Here is a 20,893-nt window from a genome sequence, read left to right as displayed (position 1 = left end):
TTCCCTCTACAACAAGCCTCTTTGCCAGAAATAGCCGATCTACAAGCTCACAACGCCTCGCGCTGCTATTTTTGGCTAATGTTCCACTCATAATAGGGATGCTAGGGTTCAAGTGGTTAATGTAAAAAAAAAAAAAAAGTATACGATTATTTTGCTGACCGTTCACACAGGACAGCTGAAATGTTAAGAATGCGAATGAAAAGTGGGCATGATTTTCACATGGGGCGGCCATAGCCTGCCTGGGGAACCAGAGCCCCTGGTTGTCGCAGGTACGAGCAGGCCAGCAATGTGTCAAAGTGTCAAGACACGCTCCGCACTCCTGTGGGCAGCACTCAGCTGGGTTAAACTGAAAACTGAAGTTCCCCTTGGGATAAGCTAGGTGTGTAAAGAAAATTAAAAAGAAATACACTTCCATTCCATGCACTAAGGGTTGACTGCTATGCGGGACCCTCCGGGAACAGTTTTGGGGTCAAGTGAAGGGCACATTGAAAATGCACCGTAGACGTGATAACAGCCTCCTCTAGTCTACGGTGTAGACAAATTAATATCCTTAAACATATTGGAATGACACTTAACTATAGCAAGCACAAGCGGCAGTAAAAGCTGTACTAAAAACACAATATGCACTTATTGCACTACCACAATAATAAGTTGCCTACAAAACACTCCACAGTGCAACGCTATCACTTCCCAATGAAGATTGGTGTACGATACCGTTAGTCACATTGTCATGTTGCTCATTACTAATAAAATACAAGACTGATTAGGCGTCATCTGCGCCTGGCATCTGTTGACATACAGAACTGTTTAAATAGCTGTAAAATTTTCAGAGACAGTGAAGGTTTTAAAGTACTATGCGAGCCAACTTTATTCTGTTTACAAGCATTTACATAATGTCTGTGGGAGCTGGGAAAAAAATGAAAAAAATAAAATACAAAGATTATTTCATTCAAAATATGTGGGTGCACCTAAATGATGTGTTGGTGCACAACATGTCAAGCCAGTGCAACCACTGTAAAAAGTTAGTCTGGAGCCCAGGAGAAGGGTTTGGTTTGCCTGGTAATGTTAACTACTGGATTTGAACTACCTGTAAATTAATAATGCTTAAAACTGTAACTAATGTCAAGTTATACGACCATACTTAACAGATCTACAAGCTGCGACACGGTTATTAGGTTGTAGATCTGTCGTGTGTGTGATTCGACAACGTCGTGCAGCAGAGTATAACTAGGCCTGAACACATTATGACGCAATATTGTATGCTTTAAATATAAAAAAATAGCAGATCTATAAGCTCACAGCGCGGCACTAGCTTGTAGATCTGCCATTTTTGAAAAATTGTGAAAATTAGAATTTTGACCCGATTCTATAAGTGTCTTTTGAAACCTTCTAAGACTTTTTGAAAAACCTATGTTTCTATGTCAGCAATCTGGCCAGCCATCGTCAAAGAAAAGGTCCTTTTCACTTGAACTGGAGCTCAGTTAGTCTGTTCTTGAGAGACTACTATGTCAGTGGTTCTCAAACCTTTTCATGTGAAGGACCCCCAAAATGATATGTATTTGGCCACGGACCCCCATTTCAAAATATCTAGTTCCAGGGACCACCCAGAAGCAAAATTTGAGTTACAAACGTTCGCTTTGAAAATACATATATTCAAGGATTTGCACACATTTTCACGACTTTTTCAAAAATAGCAGATCTACAAGCTCGCAGCGCGGCACTCGGTGGCGCGCTGCGAGCTTGTATATCTGCTATTTTTCACTGGTTAAAGCATTCAATAATTCTAAGCCTAAATGGGTTAACCAGGAAGTCACGTGTGGCATCACCAGTGTTTTCAAAGCTTTAATTTACCAAACACTTTAGAGCCCCATTCACCATGCTTGCCCTGGAATATTAACAGGAAATCACCTGGCAGTGTGCCATTATACAGGAGGAACATGTTTAGGACATAATTGAAAGTAATATTTGCCTTACAAAGACAGCAATATGGGCTTTTTGTGTTGATGCCTTTCCAATAACATGCATGCAATGAAGTTAGTTGTGTTTCCCTCAAGGCCAGATGCATGTATATCGTCACCGTCGAGCAGAATCTTCGTATCTCCAAGTTTCAAATTTGTACGTTCTTTCGCAAAGTAAAGCCCTGCTTCATCATACAAAGCCGTCGCGCAAAAGTAGTGAAAACAGCAGATCTACAAGCACACAACACCTCGCGGTGCGAGGCGTTGTGTGCTTGTAGATCGGCTGTTTTCACTAGTTTACATTTTTAAAATGATAAATGCAAAACGAACGGTTTTGGACATGCAAGGTTTCCACCCGACAACGACGGTATACTGTATGTCCTTGAGCAAGACACTGAAGCCCTATGATCTCAATGAGGGTGCAACCATGCACCTTGCATTAGTCTGTGTGTGAATGGGCACATTTGACAGAGGGAGAAAAAGAAGAGAGAACATGATTTTCTACCTGAATGTCCCCAGGGGGATTGAATAAGGTAGCCCAGCTGCAGTGTCTAACACACACTGTATAGCACTTTGGATAAATGCACTTCGGAAATGCAAACCATTTCCCATTTCAATGCAAAGTCAAATAGGATCCATTTTCAGGCTACGGTTCTATAAAAAAGGTAGAACCAGTCTACTGCACAATCCAATAAGAGAAAGATCCAATAAGAGAAAGAAACGCTTTAAAATGTGATGCAAATTCAACTGCAGTACGAGTCTATAATCGCAAATTCAAAAGAGGCAACTTCGAGAGCGAGCAGGAAAGCGAATCACCCCAACCTTGACCCAGACTCCCACGCACCTGATGAGAGCCCAGGACAATCTGCATCCGTTGAAAACAACACGCTGATGCAACACACTGATGCTCAGTCCTTCACTCATCCAAACTGCTATCAGGTTGAACAAGGTTAACTCCCAATACTTTGACACACCCACTTTCACAACAATCAACTCCCTGTTACTGAATGTACCAACAATCTGGTGTCCCGTTTGAATTTGACACACCAAATGCAGGCACCTGGTAGACACCAGACATTGTCCCACTGTGGAATGTAGCAGAAATGCAAAAGTCTATCCACAACTTTCTAACATCCCATCGTGCATTGCGCAGAAGGCAAGCTGCATTTCCGGTGTCGCAGCCGAGTGTGATCTACAAGCTCGGTTGTAGATCACACACGGTTGCATCTGCGATGCGACGTGAGCTTGTATGTCTGCTGTTAACTGAAGTGTCCCGCAGATAATGCTACAGTAAAGTCTTGCGGAAACAGGTGGATTGGGTTTCTTTTTTATTCATTTCATTTAATGTCAGAGTCCATTTAAAAGTGTGTGAGCTGTCGGCTGCTGGGCCCAAAAAAGAACCTTGCTACAATTGTAAAGTTGTTGATGTAATAATGCAATTAAAGTAAATAAACAGCCTCATCTCATCCAATCAAAATGAAATCCAAATTACTCCCATAACCGTGTAAGCCAGTTATGTTGGACTGCATTGTCCTGTGTCATGTCTCAGAAGAGCAGGGGCAATAACAATTTCGATTTGGCAGTGAATTGGCATAAAAGTCACGTCCATAACAATATTAATCCTTGATATGGATAGATTTAAATGTTCAGAGCTCAAGATTAATGTGTTTTACTTGGCACTGGTGTTTCCAATTAAAGAATTCAGGAACACGAGCCAAAATGTAGGAACAAGTAGAATATTACGGATCACCATAAAATTGTGAAAGTAGCCTCAACATACATGGTATGAATTTAAAATGTAGTGTCCAAACAGCTCTTCAATGAGACCGAGGCATCAAACATCTCCAGGAGAGGAGAACCCTCTAAACTGATTCCAATCACATATTTAACCGCGTATTCATTTGTTCACATTCATAGCTCACTTGATTTGTACAATTCAAAAGTTGTAAAATAACTGCAGTGCAAATATAGTAACAGGGTGTATATACACCGTACGTAATTACACTGGCCAAAACTCATTTGCTCAAATACAGCAAGCCATGCGTTCTCCTACACCTAGTTAGCACACTGCACAATAGTCTACACCACACACTTGACTTAATTGTGAGAGACAGTGTGGAGATTGTTAACAAAAGGTAACAACTCCCATGACATTGAAGTGGTTTGTTTTGAATGCAGCACACACAGTACACAGTCTGCTAAATATGCCACCGAGAAACACTACAAATGTTTTCCATTACCTTAAATGTTCCCCACTGAACGCACAAGAATGGAAATGGGGTCCTATGTGAACCGTTTGTCCGGCTACAAGTATTGTCCAACGGACAGCAAGGCTGTACCAAAACAATCGCCCTAGCCGCTTATATAAAAAGGAAATCTCATCTTATAACGGAAGACATGATCCCTGAGCAGAGAGCAGAAATACGGATTAAATTACTGGAACTGATTAAAGTGTTTGGACTCCAAATACAATCTCAAACTGCAGTGCTGTGGAAAGCTGCAGATTGATTCACTTGTCTTTAGTCAACTATAGCAGTGGTCCTCAACCTGTGGTACGTGTACCACTGGTGGTACATGAGCTCCCCCCTTTGGTGGTACACAGAGGAGTCACCCAAAAAAAGAAGAAAAAGACAAAAGTATAGTGAAATATTTAGAATATTATACTCTCAATGTCTGTTTCATGTCTGTCTCAGTGTCAGTGTGTTTGTAGTTCACAAAAGAAATTGACTTTTTCTATCGGTTACACACCCCATGAAGCCTTGAATTCATGATGTTTTTTGTTTTTGTTGCATTTCTAAGCCAATAATTTGATTGTTATGGTGGTGCATTGAGAGACAGATATTTTCTCAAGTGGTACATGGTGTAAAAAAGGTTGAGAACCACTGGACTATTGCAATCATCCGTCTCTAGTCCAGTGAAGTTGAATGTTTACATCTAGATGTTATTCATTATTATATTTATTGCAAAATATATTATAAACCAATGCCTGTTTACACGGTTTGTTTAAATTATGTATGTTTATGTAAATACAATATATTCTATAGTCTTACAGTGATTCTCAGCCTTTCAGACTGCACATTAGGCCACGGATGTCAATTTGATATGGTTTTTAACTTTGGGACCACAGTGTACATTTTAACATTCCCCAGTGTTATTCAACTCTGTGTACAAATGGTTTGCATTAGTTTGAATGCAGTGTCCAACACACAAAGCAGTGCCTCATTAACCTAAAAGAATAGAAAAGACATTTGATTGACTGATTAGGGGTACAACACCTGCAGCTATAAACACATCAAATTGCCCCGTTTGAGTCAGCTAGGAAGGCCAACCGAAATACAGAAGTATGTTCTTCTGTATTTTGTGTTACTTTGCGTTTTCACCTTTTTTTTTTCAATAATATGTAATATATTATTTGTTTTACGAAGTAATATGCTATAATATTACCGTTTTGGCAGAGTAATCCCTTACTTTACTTTAGTAAATTATAGTAAAGTAAAATTACAGTAATATATTACTAGCAACTAGTTACTGCCCAACACTGCCCATAACATTGCTAATGTGCTGACGTGTTAAGCCATTATCGGTGGTGTAGACTGTAGCAGATTACAGTGGTTCTCAAACTCTTTTGGATGCAGTACCCCTTATTACGATTTCTGAAGCAGAGTACCCCTTCCCCTAAATACAGCATTTTGCCTAGAAAAATAAGTCCAGTTCCCATGCCAATACGTTCAAAATAAAAGAGCATAACGGCAAATAAACATTGCTTTCTATCCAATAACAGTTGTAGGTTCACACAAATGCTGTCTCGATGCTTTATTATTGATCAATGACCATAACACTAAAATGCATATTTCTTTTTATTTCTCAACTACCGCCATTTGAGAAACACTGGCCTATTCTAATGAAGCAGCTAGGAGAATAGGCTACGCTCACTTACTGGAGGACCTTAATCTCTCACTAGCAGCAAAGTAAAGCCACAACTGGCATACTGCTGTATCCCACAAGCTACAGGGTTGCAAGCTTGTCAGCATGCCAACATGCCCAGAGTGCCTCATAGGGGAGAAAACGCAATCCTGTAGGAGCAGCTACACACATGTTGCCCGTTGCATCTAGACCAGTCAGTGGTTCTCAACCTGTGGGTCGGGACCCCCAGGGGGGGGGTCCTCAAATTATTTTAGGGGTCCCCAGATGATCAGCTTAATGTGCAACATTTTTTTCTCACTCAACAGTCAACAAACCAACATAAAGTTTAAGTGCATAGAGGGTATCTGCACATTTCTAAAGGACTTTTTAATACCTCTAAAATGACAAATTAAACATTGGCCAAATTGACTAATATTAAGAGGCAGAAATTGTGAAACTAGTCAATCTACATGCTCGCAACGCGATCTGCTATTTTCACAATAGAACCGTGTTATACAAAATGTAATGCCTCAACTCTTAGTGCTCGTCAGGGTGGGGGGTCCCCAGTAAAAATATGATTATTTTGGGGGTCGCGGCCTGATGCTTTGTTGCATGGTAGACATGTGGACCTTTATTGATTTGTCTCTCACAGGTGAAAAATATTTCACACAATTTAAATGATGGTTTAAATTGTGTATCATTACACCCCTATCAATGACAAAAACAACTGCCACTCAGGCATATCAGGCGATGCATTTCTTCTGCATCTGCTGACAGGCAGCATGGGAATTGGCAAATACTCTATTTTATAACAGTGAATGCACATTGAACCATGGATGGTGCACGTCAGAATTACCCTGGTCCATGTCAACCCTGGAAGAGCTAACGCCATATTCTGTCTAAACCCATCTTACATTGAACCAGCAGCTCCTCCAACAAGAGGAGGACTCAAAGACTTCACCCACACAACCATCCTTGTATCAGTGTACAATTGAATTGAGTAGACTCAATTTGCTTTAAAAAGCACAGACCAACTCTAAGAGCAGTGACAACACTTTTTTTTGTGATTTAAGAAATAGTTTCATCAGGGCTATACTAGATTCAAAACTGAACGGAGCAGATTGGATATGGATTTACTTCCCCAAAACGCAAACGAAACAATCACAGCAGACAATGACCCTCTTGCCTCAGGTTGGCTGTCTGCCCTATTTTCCAACCACTAGTGTGATTCCAGCCTGACATGTCTTGTCTGTGTCTGTGTCTGTGTCTGTGTGTGTGTGTGTGTGTGTGTGTGTGTGTGTGTGTGTGTGTGTGTGTGTGTGTGTGTGTGTGTGTGTGTGTGCGCAATATGCCTGAAGGTAGAGAGCCTTCCAGGCATGAGACATTTGTGAAATAAATCCCCCATTATCCAGTAAGGCAGCTAGACAGTCCATCAATCCCCATGGTAGTCACATTTTGTCAGTCTGTTATGCTGCTACTCAGTCACTCACACAGATACTCCTTCGCCCAGCGAGCTAGCTAGTTAGTCAGTCAGTCACTCAACTAGTCAAGTCACTCAACTAGTCAGTCTCTCAGCAAGTTAGTCTGTAACTCAAGCAGTTGCTACATGGCTAATCAACCTGTCACTCCATCACAAGCCAGCTAGTAACTCATCTGATTGGTCAGTCACTCAGCTAGTTAGTCACTAGGGGCAATCAGTCACTCAGCCACTAGCCAGCTAATCAGAACAAAGACTTAATTAAGGAAGATACACCATCACGGCTGGAGCCACTGGTTAACATGGTCCAAGAATCTCCTGTTGTTTTGGCTTGTAAAACCTCTGTATAGGGACTTAAAATGTTACATATACATTTCTGTTGCTTAATGTACTTTGTGAAACCTTCGGAGATTATTACGACCTTTAACAGGCTTCACCTGGACATGCATTTATCCAGCATGTGGACACACACAACACCACCGACCGTCAGTCAGTGTACAAAAGTGAACTGACTTTTCAACAACATGCAGAGAAACGGGAGGTGATTTTCCTTTGAAACTTGCTGAAATAAACTGACATTTATAGGATGGCTTTTTCTGTAGCTTGCAACAGCTTTTGCAATGCTGTAGCATTCTGTTACATGAAAGTGAACGTAACTCCGCATGGACCGTCTGGACACAGGAAAGCCTGGTGACGCGATGCTTCTTTTTTCTTTAAGATGACATTGACACAGGATTATGGAATATATCTGTATTCTGTAGGCCGTCACTAGGCAGTAGGCTGCTACTTGCTAATGTTTACTGAGTCGCAGGACCAGAGCATCATGCTGTGCAGTGCCTGTGCAGTATCATCATAGACACAATCGGCATAAAACCGGGAATTTATTTCAGTGCCCGGCCGATCCTGGATGTGATTGATATTGATATAGAACCAGCCTTTTTTGATCGGCGGGCGATTGATCGCCCATCTCCACCAGAGACAACATGTCTTGCCATTACATCTTGGGTCAGAGTCAGACCCTCAGTTAAGTGAGTGACTCCATTAGTCCCCCAGTCAGTCAGTTGTAGTAGTAGTAGTAACAGATCTCTTGGCCCTGGGCTGGGCACTGTGCCACTGGCAGACAGTCTGTCAACAACACAGCATGCTGCTGCTCTTGTTCAGCACGCTCTAGGAGACAGACAGCATGTTTGAGTGCTCATGTTTTTCCCTGTGGCTGTGTGAGAGCAGGCCTGACATAGAGCAGGCACAGCGTGTGTGCATCAGTTCAGATTATTATTTGGCCAGGTAGGTAGGTTACTAGCTCTGGTCCATCGCGTCACCTCCAGTGACGCCCTGACAGACCTGTCGCCAAATGAATAGACCGCGTTTTCTCACCCCCTACGAGTGCTCAACTTCAGTCAAAATAAACAAAACTACTTCACTACTCACCAAACAAAAGGTAGTTTTGCGTTGTTGAAAGTCTATTCTCCACGGTGGTGAGCCCCTCAGCACCCCACCCAATCTGCAAAATACACTATTTTTGGCATGAATTAAGTGCATCCAACTCGACCGCCGCTTATTTCCGGGTTGTGAACCATTGTATCTGCGGTGGCCGCTGGGTGGCTCGAGGTGGGTGCGTTTTATTTCATGACAAAAATAATGTATTTTACAGAGTAGGTGGGGTGCTGACTGCTGAGCAGGGGCTCACCACCGCCGAGAATAGACTTTCAACAACGCAAAACTACCTTTGGTTTGGTGAGTAGTGAAGTAGTTTTGTTTATTTTGACTCAAGTTGAGCGCTGGTAGGGGCTGAGAAAACGCGGTCTATTCATTTGCCGACGGGTCTGTCAGAGCGTCACTGGAGGTGACGCGATGTACCAGAGCTAGGTAGGTACATGTCTAGTGTGTCCACTACAGCAGCGGCTATTGGTAGTGTTTGCTCTGTGGCTTGTTGGACATCCCTGTTCAAGTTGTGGGTGACCTGCGCTAAGCAACTACAAGCTGAATGTAGGACAAGTCAGTGTGTCGACTCGACAAGCAAGTACGTTACCTTTCTCTTCTACACACAAAGCACTGCTCAAAGAACACAAATCTACACATCTTAATGCTGCACTGTCCACAACCTCGTCACAATAGATCCCTGTACATTTAAAAGTAATTACATGATTCCTAGATTGCAGATAATTTGATTTATAAGCAAACATCAGCCAAAGCGAGGCAAAGCAAATAGATCAGCAGGAGATGGAGAAACGTGATTAAAGGGATATTTCAATTTAAAAAAAAAAACTTTTGGTCATTGTATCGTCTTATCAGGCTTTTATGAACTGGAAGAGCTAACGCCATATTCTGTCTAAACCCATCTTACATTGAACCAGCAGCTCCTCCAACAAGAGGAGGACTCAAAGACTTCACCCACACAACCATCCTTGTATCAGTGTACAATTGAATTGAGTAGACTCAATTTGCTTTAAAAAGCACAGACCAACTCTAAGAGCAGTGACAACACTTTTTTTTGTGATTTAAGAAATAGTTTCATCAGGGCTATACTAGATTCAAAACTGAACGGAGCAGATTGGATATGGATTTACTTCCCCAAAACGCAAACGAAACAATCACAGCAGACAATGACCCTCTTGCCTCAGGTTGGCTGTCTGCCCTATTTTCCAACCACTAGTGTGATTCCAGCCTGACATGTCTTGTCTGTGTCTGTGTCTGTGTCTGTGTGTGTGTGTGTGTGTGTGTGTGTGTGTGTGTGTGTGTGTGTGTGTGTGTGTGTGTGTGTGTGTGCGCGCGCGCAATATGCCTGAAGGTAGAGAGCCTTCCAGGCATGAGACATTTGTGAAATAAATCCCCCATTATCCAGTAAGGCAGCTAGACAGTCCATCAATCCCCATGGTAGTCACATTTTGTCAGTCTGTTATGCTGCTACTCAGTCACTCACACAGATACTCCTTCGCCCAGCGAGCTAGCTAGTTAGTCAGTCAGTCACTCAACTAGTCAAGTCACTCAACTAGTCAGTCTCTCAGCAAGTTAGTCTGTAACTCAAGCAGTTGCTACATGGCTAATCAACCTGTCACTCCATCACAAGCCAGCTAGTAATTCATCTGATTGGTCAGTCACTCAGCTAGTTAGTCACTAGGGGCAATCAGTCACTCAGCCACTAGCCAGCTAATCAGAACAAATACTTAATTAAGGAAGATACACCATCACGGTAAGTATAGGGACTTAAAATGTTACATATACATTTCTGTTGCTTAATGTACCTTGTGAAACCTTCGGAGATTATTACGACCTTTAACAGGCTTCACCTGGACATGCATTTATCCAGCATGTGGACACACACAACACCACCGACCGTCAGTCAGTGTACAAAAGTGAACTGACTTTTCAACAACATGCAGAGAAACGGGAGGTGATTTTCCTTTGAAACTTGCTGAAATAAACTGACATTTATAGGATGGCTTTTTCTGTAGCTTGCAACAGCTTTTGCAATGCTGTAGCATTCCGTTACATGAAAGTGAACATAATTCCGCATGGACCGTCTGGACACAGGAAAGCCTGGTGACGCGATGCTTCTTTTTTCTTTAAGATGACATTGACACGGGATTATGGAATATATCTGTATTCTGTAGGCTGTCACTAGGCAGTAGGCTGCTACTTGCTAATGTTTACTGAGTCGCAGGACCAGAGCATCATGCTGTGCAGTGCCTGTGCAGTATCATCATAGACACAATCGGCATAAAACCGGGAATTTATTTCAGTGCCCGGCCGATCCTGGATGTGATTGATATGGATATAGAACCAGCCTTTTTTGATCGGCGGGCGATTGATCGCCCATCTCCACCAGAGACAACATGTCTTGCCATTACATCTTGGGTCAGAGTCAGACCCTCAGTTAGGTGAGTGACTCCATTAGTCCCCCAGTCAGTCAGTTGTAGTAGTAGTAGTAGTAACAGATCTCTTGGCCCCGGGCTGGGCACTGTGCCACTGGCAGACAGTCCGTCAACAACACAGCATGCTGCTGCTCTTGTTCAGCACGCTCTAGGAGACAGACAGCATGTTAGAGTGCTCATGTTTTTCCCTGTGGCTGTGTGAGAGCAGGCCTGACATAGAGCAGGCACAGCGTGTGTGCATCAGTTCAGATTATTATTTGGCCAGGTAGGTAGGTACTAGCTCTGGTCCATCGCGTCACCTCCAGTGACGCTCTGACAGACCTGTCGCCAAATGAATAGACCGCGTTTTCTCACCCCCTACGAGTGCTCAACTTCAGTCAAAATAAACAAAACTACTTCACTACTCACCAAACAAAAGGTAGTTTTGCGTTGTTGAAAGTCTATTCTCCACGGTGGTGAGCCCCTCAGCACCCCACCCAATCTGCAAAATACACTATTTTTGGCATGAACTCATCCAACTCGACCGCCGCTTATTTCCGGGTTGTGAACCATTGTATCTGCGGTGGCCGCTGGGTGGCTCGAGGTGGGTGCGTTTTATTTCATGACAAAAATAATGTATTTTACAGAGTAGGTGGGGTGCTGACTTCTGAGCAGGGGCTCACCACCGCCGAGAATAGACTTTCAACAACGCAAAACTACCTTTGGTTTGGTGAGTAGTGAAGTAGTTTTGTTTATTTTGACTCAAGTTGAGCGCTGGTAGGTAGGGCTGTCACGATTAGGATTTTCTCCAGACGATTAATTGTCATACAAATAATCGCCGATTGACGAATATATCGTCTTTTTCCCCCCTTCATTTTATGCCACTATGATAATAGGCTTTGAGCTCATACTCACACTGTACCTTAATGAGCAATTTAATTGATTTTTAAACATCAGTTCAGTGGTGTAAAGTAACTATTAAGTACATTTACTTGCTAACTTTAGCCCTATTTTATACCGTAGCTATTTGAAAATAAATAGCCGATCTGTAGGCTCACAACGCGTCGCGGTGCGTTGTGAAAATAGCCGATCTACAAGCTTGCGGTGCGTTGTGAAAATAGCCGATCTACAAGCTCACAACGCGTCGCTTTGCGTTGTGAAAATAGCCGATCTACAAGCTCACAACGCGTCGCGGTGGGTTGTGAAAATAGCCGATCTACAAGCTCACAACGCGTCGCGCTGCGTTGTGAAAATAGCAGACAACTGCAAAAATAGCCGACAGCTGAAAATAGCGACAGTAGCCTAATAGGCCTAATGTTTATCACGACCACGATCCAACATCTATAGTTAGTTAGTCGCCGTCTGTGTGTAATCATCATCATCATCCTCTCCACAGCAGAGCAGCAGTGCTAAGCTTAGCTCTGGTCTGGTCCATAGCGTTAGTGGAGGGAGAACTCCACTAACGCTATGGACCAGAGCTATGCTAAGCTGCAGTAAAGGCACTGACTCCAGTCCTCTGTGTTGAAACGAAAGTGAACGCCTTTTTCTGTATCGTATCAAAAGGAATATATAGTCCCGGGATGTGTATGGTACATGTGTCTGTTCCGACCGTCTGGAAAAAACAAACTGTTTAAGCATTTTTAGTTAGCCAGCCAGCCTGCCTGTGCTGTGTGACAGTGCGTGCCGTGCTGCTGTTGTGTTGACTGACTGTGACTGAGGAGGACCAGCATTGAGCGTTCACGGGTCCCCGTGGCAACAAGGGGGAGGCGCATTCAAGAATGCAAGTGTTGACGTGAGGTTTAACTTGTTTAAGAATGGTTTTATTGTCAAAACTCACTACTTTTTTAATTAAATTAGATAATTGACGATAATCGCGAATATGAAAAATATTCGCGAATATGAAAAATAATCGCGAATAGACGATTATGTATTAATCGTGACAGCCCTACTGGTAGGGGCTGAGAAAACACGGTCTATTCATTTGCCGACGGGTCTGTCAGAGCGTCACTGGAGGTGACGCGATGTACCAGAGCTAGGTAGGTACATGTCTAGCGTGTCCACTACAGCAGCGGCTATTGGTAGCGTTTGCTCTGTGGCTTGTTGGACATCCCTGTTCAAGTTGTGGGTGACCTGCGCTAAGCAACTACAAGCTGAATGTAGGACAAGTCAGTGTGTCGACAAGCAAGTACGTTACCTTTCTCTTCTACACACAAAGCACTGCTCAAAGAACACAAATCTACACATCTTAATGCTGCACTGTCCACAACCTCGTCACAATAGATCCCTGTACATTTAAAAGTAATTACATGATTCCTAGATTGCAGATAATTTGATTTATAAGCAAACATCAGCCAAAGCGAGGCAAAGCAAATAGATCAGCAGGAGATGGAGAAACGTGATTAAAGGGATATTTCAATTTAAAAAAAAAAAACTTTTGGTCATTGTATCGTCTTATCAGGCTTTTATGAACACCCCGAACAGTTTTTAATTTGCTTGATTCAATATTTAGATATGTAAATGTTACCAGGTCCTCCTCTTCCAGGGCTTCTCCCCATGTGTGTATGGGGAGAAGCCCTGGAGGAGGAGGGCCTGGTAACATTTACATACCTAAATATTGAATCAAGCAAATTGAGTGTTCATAAAAGCCTGATTAGAAGATAAAATAAACAAAAGTCTTTTTGAAAGTGAAACATCCCTTTAACTGTAGCCTGTGTAGGACATTTATTGTGTCCTAACCCTAGGACACAATAAAACTTGAACATTCATTGTTAAAATAAATTATTTTGAAAAGTGCTTTTATTTATGATTGGTCACTTGTCCTAAAACTGACAGATCTGAACCGACTTTCAATTTAGTTTGGCATCCTGTCCCATTAGTGGGCAACTCTCTACTAATAGCCGACTAGCAGGCTGCTACTAGTAGTCAGCCGGCTTAAAAGAAGTAACTATCAAGCAGAAATCAAACCCCTGGCAAATGTAAAGCAGCAAGCTATCAGACTAACAGTTGTCACAGTTATCGTTTAGTGACAGAGCAAACTGCAATTCAAAGTACACCTCAACTAGCTTTTCCCAAATACCCATCCTCAAACACCATCAGCCTCTCTGAAGAAAAGAAAAATATGCAGCCCCTATGTAAACCCCTGTCAGTTAGAGCTGCTTGCTTAGTAGTGCGTGTTCCAAAACTAACTGATCTAAGCGAATATTTCAGATTGCAAGGCGTTGGCATTGTTAGATTGTACTCGTTAGATATTTCACCATTTCCACAAAAAAATGCTGCTTTTTCCCCCCATGATTTTGTACATTTGCCGAGAGCTTCTGGATGCACAAGTCTTAACTTTAAGGGCACTATCCCAGTAACCCCTTGAATTTACACCTTTGTGTAATCGCAACACACACACACACTGGAACACACTGAACACAAACATCCACATAGGTGCATAGTAGCCACATAAATCCAGATTTTGCAACTAAACTGGCCACAAAAACATTAATACCATCAGTTTTAAGTTAACCACTAAACTTTAAAACAAGCGACAAGCAACACAAAACATCAGATAGGTTCAGTGGATGTCCTAGACCAGGGGCTCCAGACAAGGTACAATTTAGTGACACTCTTGTTCTGGGTGACTTACAAATGCAAGATCAAAGCAAATGGAAAGAATATAATATAGTGTACAGCAGAATATTTACACTGTCTTTCTCCTAGTTTTAAACCTTTCAAGGCCTTGATAGCGGAACAGCAAACCAATGTCAACATCACTGTTCTTTAATGCTTTTTCTAGTTAGCACAATGAGACAATAACAGACCCCAATCTGATAATAAGCGACAAACACCACTGTAGGGGTGGGCGATATGGTGATAAATATTTTTGATCTGATGGCATATCCATGCCCTTTTCAGATAGAACGTATAGATCGTCATACACTGGGGGAGCCACTTCAAAATTCCTGTTGAATAGTTAAAAGGGAGATTCATTGCAGATTTTATTAAAGGGGAAGACCACCCATTTTCAATATTGAACTATGTCATTAATATAGCATAGAGGAGTTGTGTGGAAATTAAAATCACACCCGTGTGAAGTGGAGCTGTGTGTGTGTGTGTGTGTGTGTGTGTGTGTGTGTGTGTGTGTGGATCATGTGTACCGATTTTTGTGACATTTGAAGAAAATATGTAGGAAAAGGAGCAAAAAGTGTGTTTTGGAGAAAATTCAAGATGGCGGAAAATCTATCATGGCGCAAATGGGCGTGGCCTATATGGGGAGATGCGTCATGACCCAAGGAATCCAGGGAAAAAATATTTTTAATTTTCCGACCTACGGTTCAAGAGTTACAGGCCAAAACGTAAAGTGGGGTGTTATGGCGCCACCATGCGGCCAAATGACACAATTATTTTTTATTTAATCCTTGAAATCATTATGAACCTCCTCTCCAAGTCTTGAAACTCTAGCCCCTATGGTTTGCGAGAGACAAATAATTGAATGTGAGTTTTTGCGATTCCCATTATAAGTCAATGGGGAAAATTAATTCACTAATAAATTAATGTCAATTAAACTATAGAACCTTTCTCTTAGAAAAGTAATAGCCCACGATTCCCGAGTAAGCCGGTCGATTTGACATATGGCACGAGTGTGTGGTGGCAAAACTGTGGGACTAGTGGCGTGCCGAAGTTTAGGAAGTTCAGGCTACATACAGACACACAGACAGACACACCCACACAGCCACGTATAGGGAGCCTGTGCTTCACACAGCTCCAAAAAAAAAGTTTCCCCTCTTCTGTGTTGCCTAGAACTGGAGGATTGATTTTGGAGTTTGTATTGCAATACAACACAATGTGATGACATCACACCGTTGTACTTTTGAAAATGGGTGGTTCTCCCCTTTAACTATAAATGTAAAAAGTAAAAACACTTCTAAGACAGTCAAACGATGTACAAAATTCCCCAAGAGGAAAATTCACAGCACGCATGGTTCTCTTTATTGGCAAGTATCCTGATTCAGTATAGAGAGCTAGAGACAAGCAAATATTTGTATTGACCTGTCAACCTGTCAATCAAGACACTTGATTTGCCTTGTATTGACCCGTCAACCTGTCAATCAAGACACTTGATTTGCCTTTAACCCATTAAGACCTGAGGCTGATTCTAAAAATATCTCTTAACAGCTTTTTTGAAAACACGTATATCAGTGGTGCTCACACTTTTTCCATTTCAAGGACCCCAAAAACAATTATGTATTTAGCCGTGGTAGTTTTAAGCTGATGGAATGGGTCTAAATCTGAACAAATCCATTTTCTACATCTGCCCTGGGCACAAGAACTAGGACCTGATGTTTCAGCAAAGCACCTTCGCCTGGTCAGAGAACATGTTCATTTCTGCAACAAAGATCTCAGCAGCCAAGTGACAGGCATGAAATGTTGTTTGTGTTCCGCCAAGCCCTGTACAGCTAAGTCCACAAGCTATCAAACTGATGTCCAATAATGCAGCAGCAAAAACAAAACATCCTCAATTACAAGTAGGGATGCAAAAGTTAGTTGAACAAATCGATTATAAAAAAAAGCCAACGGCCAGGAGGTAGAAACATCTCTGAAATCCCTCTCGTAACAATGTCTTCCATGACAGAAAAACTTCCAACAGGGCATTGGAGGGAGAACCAGGTGTTAAAACCACCGGTTCGAGTGACCGACGGAGCAAGCCACAGTTGCTAGGCAAATTCATTGAGCAAATTACTGGGTGGGTGAGGCCTGGGTGCCATGGCATTGGTCTGACATTTCATTGGTGGTCCTACATCCCATTCGTCCGAATCTGGTGAATGTCAACCTGGTGAAAATACTATGCCAAACCTAAACCTAACCTCAGTAAATGTGTTGTGAGCTTGTACATCTGCCATTTGTTGGCAAATGTTCCACCCCAGGATAACGGATGTTGGGGATATTAGATTATCGCGATATCGTAAATCGTCATTTCTTTGGTCACAATAATAGTGACATGAAATTTTCATATCGTCCCATCCCTAGTTCCTTGGTTTAGGTCATCAAATCAGTCAATTGCATTCCATTTGTACACTCAAAACGTAAAAAGTTTGAGAACCACCAACGGTGTGATAAAAGCGGTTCCGGAAAACTGTGCCAAATGTCAATGTTGGATCCAGTTCAGGATCCCAACCCTAGCTAAAAAAAAACATTAGTTTAGTTAAGTTCAGTGGATGTCCTCTGAGATGAGATTTACTTTATTAATTAATCCCTGAAGGGAAATGGATCAGGTTTTAGACCAGTGGTGCACCGTCTATAGAGATTCTGTTCCTTTGTTATCAAATCAGTCAAATAGAGGGAGGCCATCAAACACACATTCCCTCTCTAAGAACCCTGTCATGGAGACAAAAACTAACTAAAGCAGCCCCTAGAACTGTTAATGCACTGTCCATTATGCAGCAGTTCCCACTAGGTTTTCCATAATGTCGTATTTAGGGGGGTGAGGGGCACATGTGTTGGTAAACAAAAACGTATCTGGTAAAGTAACTATTCCTAATTACTTCACCAGCCTTACATGACCGAGCGGGGGGGAACCTTCAGTGTCAGGCTGAAACTCCACTGTTATGTCAATCACATCATCTGTGTGGTTTGAGCTCCAACGTCTGGCTTTGCATGTACTGTACTACCAGTCAAAGGTTTGGAGACAACTCTCATTCAATGTGTGAGAGAAACTGTGTCCAAACGTTTGACTGGTAGTGTAGGATGCATGTATTGTATGAACAAACACAGACATAACGGCCCATACAAGGAGACATATGCGCTTGTCGTGTTTGATAGTAGCCCCATATAGAACCTCACCCGTCGCTGCATACTGTTGTGCTCCGAGATGAGGTCCTAAAAAGATGGCGTAGCGATCGCTGGACTGCCGCAACGAGTTGGAAAACACTCAAAACGACATTTTATCCAAAAAGTAAAGGTAGTTCCGAGCTCCCAGACTGTAGTTTACCAAACCTCGGTAGATAAAACATCAACCACGGCGTTGGGAAAACGGTTTAAATCGCTTATTTAGTCTCATTAAATTCAGAAAAGCCCCCGGCGGCAGGTGCAAGTACTGCATCTTTCCCATTGTAGCAGATACAGGCAACTGCCGCCGGGGGAGTTCCAGTTGAATGGGAAAACATTACAAAACTAGCGATTTAAGGGGTCGTTTCATGCAGTAGTTCATATTTTATGTACCGATGTTAGGTAACCACAGTCTGGGAGCTCGGAACTACCTTTACTTTTTGGATAAAATTTAGTTTCGAGTGTTTTCCAACTCGTTGTTGCGGCAGTCCAGCGATCGCTACGCCACCTTTCTAGGACCTCATCTCGGAGCACAACAGTATGCAGCGACGGGTGAGGTTCTATATGGGGCTAGTTTGATAGGTGCGTTTTTTTCATATCCATTGACCACCCTGACCAAAGGAACACGTTATGGAAGTTGTGTGTGTTCAAAGTGGTGGCAGGTGTATATTATGAAATAGGCTGGACACGGCAAGGAACAACACCATACGTTTGTTGCCCTACAAAAGTCCACCTTTTATATCTTGCTCAATGGATTGAGCAGAATGCCATCATTGCTCTACATAAGCCCAACTTTTAGATATAACGGTATATATTTCTCAACAGACTGAGCAGGATACCAACACTGCTATGGTTTGACTCCCTTTAGCAACAGCCATGCCAATAATGCAGTGGTTGTAAATGTATGGCATTCAGTGCAGTCTGCCTTTCTGCAACGGATTGAAGTAGCAGTGAATCACTAATAGGCTGAGAGAAGATGCCTTCCTCTAACGTTACGCTCATTCCAATGGCTCACTGTGACCCCTTTCCATGCACATGTGCTTGCACAGCCTTCTGCTATTGGATTGCCAACAAGTCATTCCCCTGGTATCCCCCCTATTCCCGTTTGCGTCAACTTCCTCTCAGCACTGTCCACAATGAGATGGGGGAAAAAAGCTCATAAAACCCACAGCCTTGAGTGAAAACACTTCAGCTGCCAAGGCTAATAAAGCACTCCATTTGTTTACATCCACGGCAATGGCTATTTGCTTGAGAATAAATAGTTAGATTGCGGTACGCGTACGGAATATGAAGCATAAGTGGGATGCCCTGACACACGCAAATGAAATACTCTCCTCCAGACCACAACAGTGTCTGGAAATAGCCTCGTAAATGACCACATACATCACTGTCAAGTCTGCTGAGGAAGCCGGGGCCCGCTTCTCCCTCCTCTAGGCTTGTCATCTACTGTCCCAGACACTGTAAATGCCACTTGGCATGATGGACAACTGCTCAGGGGGACAGGGGTGGCCTGCTAAGCTATTTCAGAGTTGGCTGTGGGAAAAGTGGTGTCGTCGTGAGAGGCAATGTGCTTTCTGTGCAAAGCATAGGAGGGAAGGCAATAACTGCAGGGCAACGTGGTCCACTTCCACCATGGCTGGCAAGTTCATCTAGGCAACAGGTTTTTTGCAGGTAAAATAATGATATACAAATAGGTGTTGGGGAACAAAGTTCTCAAAAGTAGGCTAACCGAAACATTTAACATTTACCAAAAATGATCTAATGGGCGAATGACTGTGAATCACTCAGGGTGCTACATCAACACTCACCAAGACTGCACTTGCGGTCGTGAAACTGTTACATTTCTGCGAGTACATTTTGGAAACCATTTGCCAACATGTCCTGTAGGAATGTTTCATACACAAGCGAAATGTTACCTGTGCAACTGTAGATCCACCTGCCGCGCTGCTTAGTATGCTATTGCCTCAGTCAATTGATAGATACAGATAATATTGAAAATCCCATGCTATAACTTCCTGGAGTGATCAAGCCGGTTCTTTATTTTCACTTTTTCACAGCAGCACCATATTTATTAATTTAATTTGGGGACGGCAGGAGCAGGTGATGTCCTGCCGTGTTAAATGTTGTGTGTGCTGAGGTCGTCCTATAACCAGTTACACATTCATTAATGGTTACCCTAAACGGCTAACCTTTAACGTCCCAATCAACAGCCATCTTCTCTTTTGTGGAAACGTTCCTAGTGCAACGAATCACAAGCTACTGCTACCTACCACAAGCATATGTAAGTTAACTAACGGACTAAAACTTCCTGCATCAACATAGCTGGTAAATAAGTGCCTGATAGTGCCTTGGTTAGATTTTAACTAAAATGTATAGAATTATTAAATACAGGGTCATCGTAAATGGGCGAAAATGCTGCCCTATACAACTTTCTGTTTCACAATGTCAGAGCCAGAGGGACTTTAGACAGGTGACATGATACATTCCAGCCCAATGAGGTCACACAGTGAGAACTGGTGGTCTGCCAGCATGCGTGTATGTGTATTTAAGTGCCTGTGTGTGTGTGTGTGTGTGTGTGTGTGTGTGTGTGTGTGTGTGTGTGTGTGTGTGTGTGTGTGTCGGTCTGGCAGGCATGCAAACACAACAGATCCCTGTGGGTTCCCACCGAGCCACAGACACCGACCTTGCTCTCTCTCCCACACAACGTAAACACAAGACAAAGTGTCTGGCCCAACACAAACAGTGTACACGTGCCGAGGGAGTCCCAGCAGCTCAGACTTTCCCCTCTCCGAATACTATGCTTGCTGCTGCCTGCAAATTACAAAACCAAATGCTGTGACCAAACTATGACTTATGGCACGTCAGTCGACTGCAGTAAGTGTCTGCGGTCCTGA

At 42.7% G+C, this 20,893-nt stretch overlaps 1 protein-coding gene across 2 annotated transcripts in view; it reads right to left on the bottom strand.

The window, feature by feature from the left end:
- epc1b (enhancer of polycomb homolog 1 b) overlaps window positions 1-20,893 on the bottom strand; it is a gene marked incomplete at its 5' end in the record, with an annotated part of 53,956 nt that overhangs the window by 24,286 nt on the left and 8,777 nt on the right. The window lies entirely within an intron of this gene.

The sequence above is a fragment of the Nannobrachium achirus genome, assembly GCF_963921795.1.
Source record: "Nannobrachium achirus genome assembly, chromosome: 5".
In the NCBI taxonomy this organism is placed as follows: domain Eukaryota; kingdom Metazoa; phylum Chordata; class Actinopteri; order Myctophiformes; family Myctophidae; genus Nannobrachium; species Nannobrachium achirus.
This window is presented reverse-complemented; position numbering and strand designations above follow the sequence as displayed.